Source organism: Papilio xuthus, unplaced genomic scaffold, assembly GCF_000836235.2.
Source record: "Papilio xuthus unplaced genomic scaffold, Pxut_1.1 DF825928.1, whole genome shotgun sequence".
Classification (NCBI taxonomy): Eukaryota; Metazoa; Arthropoda; class Insecta; order Lepidoptera; family Papilionidae; genus Papilio; species Papilio xuthus.
In genome coordinates, this window is record NW_013532721.1 from 8544991 (window position 1) to 8557933 (window position 12943).

The window sequence follows — 12943 nt, forward strand, 5'->3', positions numbered from 1 at the left end:
TCTTATAATATATTTTTATTCGTATCTTGAAATCAGTATTGGAAAAGGATTTGTAGATGTCTAAATATACAGCAATGTACAATATTCTCCGCTCTTCAAATGTTTCTTATCAGCGCGGAACATTTATTGCACAAGTTTACCATATCACAAACTTCGTTCAGCTTGTTTGTAGACAAAATCTTCCAAACAAAGCCAACTTTCCAGTCAAACTAACAAAGACGATGTTGCATTGGAGAAAATTATATTAAACTCTGCCGAAAGCTAATGTTGTTACTCCTAGATTAATTTGTACACGACTACGCATAAATATGATTATGCAAATTAATAAATTAAAATTGAACTATTAAAATATTTAGGTGACTTGACTTCAGGTTATTAAGTAGAGTAATTATTTGAACCAAAATACACAAGTGATAGTCCTGTTTAAAAAGTTAACATGACTGCGCACAAATTGAGAAAAGGATCTAAAATTTTAACGAGAATTCGATAGAATAAGAAATTGGAAACGTCTAGCTTAATAAATCATATTATATTCAAAGTAAAAGATATGAAAAGTACAACAATATTTGCAGCACAAAACAGAATATCCTACAGCAAATCCTAAAAAGAGCACTGTGCGGAGAGAAAAAAAAATATTTGACGGCGAAGACAAAGACCAGTCCGCGCTACACATTTGCGCTTCCCTCTCCACTCAGTTGTCCTTACATTTTACATTTATGCATCATATTCCGTCGTCGCAATGAAAAGCAAAAACTTTGCAGGAAATTCTACGATTAAACTAAAACGAACTATACACGTCAGCAATAGGGCTGAAAACAAAATGCCCTTATAATTTGTAAATTCGGATGCAAGAGAAGAGAGTGGCTGGTTTGAGGGAGACACTAAAGTGTGGAATAAAAGTGGGAAAAAGAAATAAACAAGAAATGAACACGCAATGGATCGTGTAAAAGATCGCTAGTGAATTTCATATCATTTTAATGATTCAGATAAAGGTTTTATTTCACGCTTAATTATCGTAAGATTAACAGCTGATGATGAACATCATTAGCGGCCTACAGCATAATGCTCATAATGTATTTAGAAAACTACGGATAATTTCAGAATCTGAACTGGATATGCAAGGAAATGAAATAAATAGATTCCAAATCATTTTTACTGTGACATAATTGAACAATTGTAAAGTAAAGAATTTCATACGCACGAAGCCAGTGCAATCGGATTTCCTTTATAAATGGACACCGCAATCCTCGCCGCCGCCGCGCCGCGCCGTGGATACAGTAATGTCTGCGTGTAATGCATTTATAGCGAAATATGATCAATTTTGTGCCATCAGAGTCGCGGCCGAGCGCAATAATATGATGTCGATTTTATTTTATCTACCAACATTTAAATATAAATAATTATGGCAACACTATACCAATGGGACAATTTTGCTAATTTATTTTGAAATACAAATAAAATATATTACCAAGTACGATTCAAAGTTGCCATTTAAATTGTTTTTAATTATTTACTCCTTAACCACGTATACTGACTTGGTAAAACTTCATTCGTTCGAGTCACGTATCATTTTTACAACCGCCTCAGCTACTCGTCGGGCGGGCAATTGGAAAAAAAACACGTCGTTTAATATTTCATCTAGCTTCACCTCCCCCCCCCCGCGACCCCCGCATGCCGCAATCGATATGTTTTAAATTCTAAATCCAAGTCAATACTTAATGCAACTTTACAGTACTTATCAAATACTCTGAATAAAAAGTAACCCGTATTGCCACTTTCTACCGTTTCTTGACGTTTTCTGCCGTTTCCTGCCATTTCTGGCCATTGTATGCCAAACTGAGTACGTCACTCAGAGGAAACGCAATGAATTCTTTAAGATCACTTATCAACACTTATCAACAATATGATCACGTCCACATATGTACGTGGAAGTGAGATTATTTTTATAGATTCATATTATTTTCATATAAAACTAACAGGAACAAATCTCTTGAGATGTCACAAAATAGATCAAAAATGTTTATCGAATTGAAGCGTCATAAAGATATGACATAAAAACGTTATTTCTTAAGAAATTATCTAATTTTTACATCTATAAGTACACCTTTGTACTATTAACACTTTAAAAGTTTATTTCTTATTTAAAAACATTTTAACGAGCGTTGGTAACTCTCGCAGTAAGCAAACATGAAGTGCGCAACGCTTAGCCGGTTAGCCTTTTCTCATACAAAATTGTGAAATATTGCAAAATGTTATGTCAACTTTGGTTAGTGAGAAACAGGAAACTTTCCAGCGTCATTGCTACGAATGCAAAAGAATGAATAAAATGTAAACTTATCGTTGGAACTTAAAAACAAAAATTGTTAAAAGTAAAGCGTAATTGTTAAGTAGTTTGCGAAGAAACTATTAAAAATAAAAATAGCTATAGGCCAAGTACAATGCAACAGAGATTTATATTTTAGTTTCATTCCTTCAATTACGATTTAAATATAATTACTATAATTAACTATAACTAACTATAACGCCAAATAATAATTAACTATAATAATTTACAGTGGAATTATTATCGAATTATATTTTATTCATTGTTCATATTTAAATATTCTTTAAAATAGTTTTGTCTTTCAGAACTTAGTTTTAATTTACGCTGAATTTTATTCCTTTTATATGCGCAGGAAAAAAACTCTAGTTTAACTTCATAAAAAGTGCTTAAATTCTACAATAAAATTAAAATAAATATACAGGATTTAGTTTGTTTAACAGTTCTAGGCTAAGCTGCGCATAAATTTGAAAGAAACACTTTGAGCACTGTCTGGGAAGTTCAAGGCTCTTAGTTATTCCAGTAGCAATTGAACACTGGAGATTGATGACCGCTGCCTTTCAAGTTACTAGACAGTCGAACTGTCTTTTGTTTATTTACAAAGTTTCTAATTTCAATCTCTTACCACTCTCAGGACAGATTTAGTGCAATATACCTGTAATAAAGGGCTACTAAAGTAGCTTGCATAATATTAAACCGCTCTGTGTACCAGTTATTATCGGTTTTACAATCCGGCTTTTAAAAATAAAAGTTTCGATACATATTGAGAGAACAATCATAGTTTAAAAATGAATCGCGTGTACAAAGGCTGAAATATTAAACGGGTTGAGCGTATCAACATGATAATGGGCCTCCGATAGCGCCGGCTGCATTCCGCGCCGATACATCGCCGGGAGTTCCCAGCACCGTGCGGGATAAATTCGTAATGTGGAAAGAGCAGTTTTGTGCGAGGAGCGAGTTTGGACGCGCTGTAATGTGCGACGTGACTCGCTTCCATTTATCGACGGTTTAAGTTTTCCACGGATTAGTTCGTATCGGATTAAATATCTTAAACTTGAATCCTACACGTATGTATGTTTCAGCCGAGCAACTCATACGAGTTTTGAGAATATTTAACTGCGGAAAAGACACGAACATGTTAAAAGTTTTTATCACCAAATTGAGCTAATAAAATAAATTAAAAGTACTGTAAGTAAAACCCTACTAAGTAATATAAGACTGTCTTCACTTTTGTTTTTTAAATAACATGACAGTAAGTGATCTTCAGGTGTTTGTCTTTACCAGCAGAGCAGATAATTAAATTCCGGGAATGTCTTTACCTATAGTAATAACTTTCATGGTATCCAAACTGCAGCGAAATGTCACGTGTGTCGACGCTCTTTTGTTTCAATTTCTCCTACTGAATCTATGTTACAAGTGTAACAATATACTTGAAAAAAATGTGTTATAGAACGATTGATGTTATCATTTATTTCAAATAACGAAAATGAGCCATTGTGTTGTAATATAACGGAAGTAATAAATACGCTTAATCTATCTATCTACATAACAAACAACAATTTTTATAATTGCCTTGTCTGCTTTTGTTTAACTTTAAATATTATAATAAAATGGAATAATGCTTAAGCGTGTTTAAAAATGTTAACCAACTTAAAGTCGAAGGGATAATCCCAATTTAAAAAATTAAAAACTACTTTGTTGATCGCATATTTTTACGTCGCGTTCTCCTCTCGGTATAGTACCGTATTGCGGTACTTTGTTAATTAAATGTTCAAAAACTGTGACGTAGCATAAATTTCAGTTAGGGCACAAAACAGCCGGCTACTCTGGAAAGCGCAGCTACTCAATTTTCTCCCAGTAATTGCATTTATTTTCCAATAACAACAATATAGACGAGTTTCTTCCCAAAATGTTTAACAACTTTTTCTATATTTCATAATACTTTTGACATTAAATAATGATGATATTTTAAAATTAAAATCTATGCCAATAAGAGTGATTAAGGATTTTGTTCTAAAAAAATAACTTGAAATTTGCATTCATCAATTTATAATTTACACCATTGCCTTTGCATTTGCAACTTTCTCGTAGTAACTACTTACTACTGTTAAACAAAGAACGATTGTAAAAATGTCAATGTTATCCATTGACGTTATTATGAGGTGTATACAATTTTTACAACAATGTAACAGGCAATGTACTGAGAACTTGTTATATGGTAGACTGGTGAAGGTATCCATTGCAGTGGTAGCAGGTAGTGGTAGCTGGTGTTGATTCATGGCTCGGCGGACGGCAGCGTGGAACTGAAATCATCAATATCGGTAAACGACGAGTTTGATATCGCCCTACGTTATTGCGAACCGTACGCTTCCTCTGTATTGTGGTACCGTTCTGTAGATACGTTGTTGTATGTTCTCTTCGGTAAATTATATGACAGATAATTTCAAATACCAATTGAATTATGTTACTTTTGAACGGATCAATAAATATTTCTTGAGTCGACTCAAATTTTAAATAAAGGAGTTTACACTCAGTACAATTTATTATTTATTTAACTGAAATGATAATTAGTCGGAACTATGACGGAGTTTTAGAGTTTTTTTTTGGTACGAAAGAATAGGAACTCTTTATTTATTGCTCCGCTCAACGTTTTCACCAAAAAGTTAAGGTTGTGTAAGTTAAGAATCATTTTTTAAATTTTAAAAAGAGAACCGATAGAATATTTGTTCAATTTATGATAGTTGTAAATAAAACAAATAAAAGGCTAGCGCTTTATTACAGCGAATGTACCAGTTTTAAAGATAAATCGCTCGTCGTTTAACCTCGAACGGGAATTGAATTTATTTTGATAGTAATTTTTCCTTTGCTCATTGAACATCGCCATTGTAGCATTTATTGGACGATTGCAATTTTATTATCTTTAAATTTTGTAATCATTTCATACATTCAATTTTACATTTATTCAATTGCGATAGACGCGGGAAGCTGAAATATACTGAATATATCATATGGTGATAATTATATACAGTACATACACTTGCATACATAGCACTTTTCTAGATTTTATTAATACTACTAAAAAACCTCACTGGTAGTAACTGCACTAAAAACGTCGTAACTTTTTTAGTGTAAAAATATGTTTAAATTATATTTCATAGAAGCGTTAGTATAAGTTTATAAAGTCATTGTTGTCATATCCAACAGGAGCAAAATTTATTGGAAGCTACATGTTCTATTCAAAATTACATCGGAGTATGTTTCCCACGGGAACGTTGGGTCGGGGTTATTTTCATTAATACGTAATATAAACTATACGCGGCCATTTTGTAACCGATATCTAAAATTTTATCGTTACGATATAATTAACTCTCTAAAATATACGGCTTAATATCTTTAGAAGCTTTCATGTTTGGATTATACATACAAGCAATTTTGTATGCGATTTTATGTGGCCTGTTATTTACGCAATACTTGTATCATGACTGTATTGCATCTCTTTCATTCTCCATTTAAAAAATAGAGATAGCAATAGTGTTCGCCTGTCACGCACTTTTAATTTCTTCATTGTTCAGAAATTCTAACCTTGGCACTAGTTTCATGCGACTTGCTCTTAAAATTCCATCCGAGTTTTCTCTGGGACACTAAAAGCATCCGCCTTTTCAATTTTATTACAAAAGACTGAAAAAATACAATTGTTTGACATGAAGCGGAATATTTACTTTTAAATCTGAGAGACCGAAGAATCTCCAGTTATGTTTTTAACAATATACTGTCGGTTTTTACTTAGAAATATTTCTTTAAATTAATATCCACGACAGATTTCACTTTGACTTTTATATCTTTAGTATAATTTAATAAAAAAAATCTAACAAAAGAATATACTAAATTTAACTCATTTCATAAGAAACACATAGACAAAGGTTACTGAAGTATTATTAGAAAGAGGTTTTTAACAACTATTGTATTCTTTTGAATTTAAAGATATATTATATTATATTTCGTTTGCCAAAAATATTAAAATAAAGTTACATATAATAATAATTATTCATTTATTTATTCAAACAGCTCTAAAGCCACGACTGATCTTGTTTTCTTTTTTCCATGCTGAAAATGAAAATAGAAAAAAATCCGTGACGTCACAGCGTTGTCCGCGATGCAGAATCCGAAGCTATTTGTCAGAGTAAATGGAAAGAGAGGAGATTAACAGCGACGGCGACGGTCAGCGGAATGATCGCTCCATCGGCCTGTTTTGTCAAAGCTAAGCTCTCTGGAGAACGATTTTACAATACTATTTTATTAAATGAACAAATATCAACCGTTTATAAAAATTAACTTACCTACTTTGTTTTGTTGTCAGCAGAAAGTCACTTTATGTTTTAAAATGTTTAGTATATTGTACGGAGAATATACATATAAATGCACTAATCTTCTTTAGAAATGTACTGCACATTTCTAAAGAAGATTAGTGCATTCTATGTGGTATTCGAATACAAATATGGCGTTCAAACGTCGAAGCTATCTAATTAGCAGTTCACAGCGATGCGTAATACAGAGCAATTGCTTTTATGCAAGCTCACGGAAAGCGACTCGGCACCGCTCATCTGTTCCGCGATTAAATAACGCTGTTTAAACATCGAGAAATGTTGGCAAGCGATTATACCGCGTCTAGTTGAAACATCGAATATTTAATAGCAACCAAAATTCATTCGGCCGATGAAATTATCGAAAATCGAATGCGGTTTACTTCCTATTGAATATTTGTGATACTTTCATTCTCATTGTTAAAATTACCCATAGGTTGCTCTAGTATGAGGTGAGCCTTTGTTTATTTTTCTTCAGAGATAGTATTGAAATTAGGGGCTCAGGCTACAGACAAACTATAGTCCCATAAAATGAATCTACTAGACAATGTTATTCGATCGATATCGTTCAAATTAATCATTCAAGCTAGCACAACTTTTCTTCGTCAACTTTTCTCTTTTCACGAATTTACTAATTTCAACATATTTTATAATAGCGCACTTACGTAGTATTTTCGAATTATAAAAACATGTGAAGTGACTCGACATATTTTTATAACACGCAGTTCGGAAATCAGGTTATTAACAACTTGACATAATTTAGTCGTTAAACAACAATTTACATTGAAATATTCATGTTCGCATACTTTTCGGTCTAAATTAATGTAATTTTATACTTATACTACTATTTTAGACGTGATTACTAATGTAGTAACATTGAATTTTTACTTAGAATTTTTTTTTATTGTTCCGTTGACATCAATTTATTGAATAATCTAAAAAGAGTCAGATTTGTTTTGTAATTATTTTGTTTTGTATTGAATTAAAACTCATTGTACACATTAATCAAACGTTAAGATAATGATGTATAACAAGGTTAGTTCTTGATATTATGTAAATTTAAATCTGTGGATTCTAAAATGAACGAAATCAAACGACAAGTGGAATATCCCGGTGGCGACGTACATTCCTATGAACTATGCAAACATTGTAGATTAATGTTTTAATTTGATCCAGAAGCGAGCACCTGGTTTAACAGCGTAATCAAAATTCAGTTGAGCGGTCGGCAGCAGCTCAGCAGCGCCGCCCGCGGCGAGACGCGGACGCAGCGCAAATTAATAATTACTAGTTTGTATCTTTGGATTCGTTTGTGGCGAACAATCGTTTTTCATTCCTGGAATCCTGAAAGGAAAATAAAACGTGCCGACTGTTTCAGTTACCTTTTTCCGGAACTGAAAACTAACGGTGTTATTTTAGCCATGACCATGTAACTGACTGAGATTGAAAGGTAAAAAGTTTTGGTGAATGTTGAATGTTTTTGATAAATATATTTCAGTCATTATAGACATCAATCATTTCAGTCGATTTCTTCAATTCATTATGAAATCAAGAATATGTTGGCAATTTATCAAGCAGTTAGCATTTATTTGATTCTGGGTTGCATATAGTTGCTGAACTTAGCTACATACCTATCTATCTATGTGCGTATGTATCGTAGCAGGCGTGTAACTGGACTATTCCAACTAGCAATTATTTTAGTAGTTGGCCAGAATTTCTATCCATTGAAGGTTTTGATTCAAACAGTATCGATATCACTATGAGTAAACAGACATGTATGACGTACATGTCGTTGTTGTAGTTCGCTGCGGAGAACAATACAGATTAATGGTAAAAGTGAGAAGGCAGGCTCGTTCCGAAGCAATAACTTGAGTGTACATTGACGAGCGCGTTCAATTGACTTCATTCAAATGTTGATAGTCTTAAATCATGACTATTCACTTCATCAGCGAACTTTTTACCTACGTACATATAATCATTATTATTATGAATTAGATAAAGATGATATTTAAGAAGACGGCACAATTTTATAATTTCCTTAAAAGAGGAAAAACAAAAGGCAGAAAGGGGGAGACAGTAAATGTTAAAAATAATACATCTTTTTGTCCAAAGGATCTTGTTAAGATTTTTAAGCATTTTATTTTATTTAAGGGGAAGGTCCCAATTATCATAACATATTTTAAGTTGACAAAAATCTACGAGATTATAAATTAACTAACGGTGTATTAGAGTAACATACTTTTAAATAAAGTTACATGATCATTTATGAGATATTCTCCAATAGTTGTTCGTTAACAATAGTGCGAGCGGTTTGGCCGACAGCCAAAACTTACCAGGAGCACAGAGGCTTGTGCGGTCAATTTGTTACAAGCAAATTCAATGATGTCTCGGAGTCAATTTGCAATAAAGGCTCAAGTGCTAACATACTAGAGAATACGATGTATTAGAAAAGTAGCAAAATGTTTGATATGTTTAAACTTCGTTAAAGTTGAAAGGAAAATATGAACGAGTTATGTAATTAAGGTAACTGGAACGCCGACTATTGAATAAATGTCCGTTGTTGTGGTTTAAGTAATGCTACAATAATCTGCACTACGCGGCTCTACGCCAGGCTACGCCCCGCTACGCCGCTCGGCCCACAGGGATTACTCGGCTATAAGTTATTTTCATTAATGCGGCTTAATGCAGATCACATCGGGAACGCTAACTTTACAGGTAACTTAGCGCATTTAAATTAACACTGAATTTATTAAAAAGGTTCCTAAATCTGTGTCATCTTGGCTTATAAAATAAGGCATTCTTTATTTTCTTTCAGCATTGATGGTTAATAATAATAATCTGTAATACGCTCAGACGTGCTGTTAGTTATTACAGTATTTTATTTGATTTCATCGCATATTTGGCGTTAAATATGAAATTCATAGTGTAGCTGAAATTGGTTATATCTATGTCAGTCAGTATCGCTTATTGTTTCCACGAAAAGCATATATTTTATGTAACAGAAATCACCGAATTCAACTTTATAAGCAAAAACCAAATATTTGAATGTGAAATTAATTTTCTGAAACTAGTGTTGGATAATATTTATCTCCTCTCTGCAAAACATAATTGCAGTGAACACAAACTTTGCAATTCTGGATCTGTTATATTCGAAACTATTTGAAAAATATTTTGTGTTAAGTTAAAATAATCGCACCTAAACCAAAAATACATATGTATATCTAAGTATGTTAATGTTCTAAGCAAGATAAATAAATTTTTACATAAATATTTAAAGCTTTTGCAGCCAACATTACACATGATTTTTTTTCATTTCTAAAATAAAATTAGAGAATGTGAAAGAAAAACCACTTTATATTCAGAGCATTCGATTGGTGCTGTAAAAGGCGAAGTGAGTATTGACTTGGTTTGGAATTTAAAATATATCGATTGCGGCATGCGGGGGGTCGCGGGGGTGGGGGCGGCCAGATGAAATATTAAACGGCGCGTTTTTTTCCAATTGCCCGCCCGACGAGCAGCTGAGGCGGTTGTAAAAATGATACGTGACTCGAACGAATGCAAGAATTATTGCGGACTTGACTTAGTTCTCAGTTAGAGAAAGAAATTAAAAATTAATTTTAACTGAGATCGCAACTACAGTTCTGTGTACTTTGACTGAGTTAACATTAAGTTATTTAAAGAAACGTGACTTTGGGCAAGACATTTTTGTATAAATGTACTTACAAAATGAATGTAAATTTAAAATATTCATTGACTTTCCCTCGTTAAATATACATCTTTATTAACTTTATGTGGTGCAATTAAAAAGAAATTGCTTCTTTTCTTCTCGCGATAATTTCATTTCTCCATTAAATATGCTTTAACATTTTTCATATTCTAAAAGTAACATAAGTGCTGTTAAACTACGAGAATGTTTACATTACGTTTATCAATAACAGTAGATAAAAGTTTATCGGAAACAAGAAAACTTCAGTTTATAATACGTGGATTGTTAAATCTTTCTTAATCTTTGTAAAAATGTACAGAAATGATTCCATATTATATGTTATATTATGTGTTTCAATCTGAACAGTAAACTTTAACAACTTAGTAGCAATAAATATATCTCTGTGGGTATAGGATTTTATTTATTCATAAATACAAATTAATCTTAGAGTTGAGAAACTCTGCGCGACTCGGGGGAGGCCGTAATATAATTTTCTTATCCCCGGTGCATCGTCTTTGTTCGTATAAATGGAAACTTGGCTTTGTTACTAAAATTTTCTAGATAAACACTACAACAAACTTTGAAATGCGGAAAATTTGTGCAATAACTGCTTTAATAGGAAATATTTGGTATTATTAGAAGTAATGTTGGAGATAACTTTATTGAAATAACTATTCTATTACAACAGTGACACCGAACTGAATACAAATACTATAATTTCTATTACATTAATAGGCAGTTTGCTTCCAGAAAATCGTTCCGCTTTTACAGTAGTAAAACCTATTTAATTTTAATCAAACACTAAGTAAGAATCACCCCAATAAAGTAACGTTAAAGGTATACACATAAGAATCATTTACGTGATGCAATTCTGACTTATCCTGCCCTTGTCACAAACAATACAGACGTGTATATTTCAATCGTTAATATTGTTGTTATTGCTTTACAGAATTAGGAGGAATGGTTATTTTCAGGAGGGAGGACAGGAGAGCTCGTTTTGATGCAGTAAATCAAGAGTACTTCGACGTTCGAGTTCAAGTATCGACCTCTACTCTAAGATGAAGATTATATGAATGCTCCTCTGGAACCATAAAGAGAAAACGATGCTTCAGTTAATTTCTATGAAAGAAATTGGTTTTTAATTGTATGTTTAAAAAAAACATCGACATATAAAAATTAGTCACATTTTATCAACTTGTATGTAAAATATCACATATCATTAAAATTACCTTATAACCAGAATAACGGTACAATGTAGTGATTGGAAAATTTAAGCAATTACCGAGACATAATTGTGTAGCGGGGCTTTTGAAGCTGCCTGCATTGTCGATGACCAGCTCTGACTAAAATTATCGCATCATCGATTAACTTTTATATTAAAAAATTTAACTTTAAGCTTAAAAAATTTCATTAATTTTAAAATCAGGTTTAAATCGCATAAGTACTACATGTTAAACAATGATATTTATATTTTAAAAGGCTTGCTAGTGATTTTCAAATATTACATTTTTTAAGTAACATTTTAAAAGCTAAGTTTTAATTCAGAAGTTAGAAAAATACATTGTGTAAAAATACTTTCGTTGATAAATGTGAGGAAGTGAGTAAATGCGGCGGAAACTTCTATTTTAAAAGGTAAGGAAACTTACATTTGTTAGCTGAGAGTACTTTAAGTACTAGTTATGATTGTTATACGAAAAGAGTGAACAATACTCTATTTAAATTTATTAACCTTAATTACAAAAAAAAATGCATATTTAAAAACTGGCTAATCAAACGCCAGACCAGTACAGAAACAGTTGCATACTATAACTACAAGGTTAAAAGAATAAAATAAAATTGTGTCAAGTAGTTACTGTTTTTTACGTTCACAAACTGCTCGCAAGTGTCATTAACAGAGAAACGTGTGCAATACGTTAATAACAAATGAAATACTCGTAACACTCGCAATTGAGTTCCGCAACTGCAATTCCCAGTTTTAGTTGTTCATAATTCTTACTATGGAATTAATAATGCGTTTATTTTGGCAGAAAATCGACATGTTTGATGCTTCAACTCGTCCAGTATGAACAGCTCGCCGTTAATTCGCCTAATTCAAACATCAATTATCGTTGTTTATACGTTAAAATGGTAGATTATTACAGCGTCCGTTTCATCACGGTTTTGTATCAAGGTAAATGCCAGTTAACACGCATTATTGACAGCTTGCAATTTTATCTAATCATTAAGTATAGTTGATGTTAATAAAGGATTCCAATTTTTTTTATTTCACATAGAAACTACATTGTGTAGAAAGAAAGTTGTAAAGAAACTATTGTGGCTTTTAAAATTACTTTATAATATACTAACCTCGAAACAATAAATAAGGGTATGAGATAAAAGAGTGGTATATTTTTGCAATTGTAAAATGTGTCCCGCAAATAGCTTTGCATGGCTTTGACAAAACACGCCGATAGCTCGATTATTTTGCTGACCGTCGTCGTTAATCTCTCCTCTCTCCATTTAGTCTGACAAATAGCTTCAACTCCCAGACAAAGGTGGTGACGTATTCTTTTCAATTTA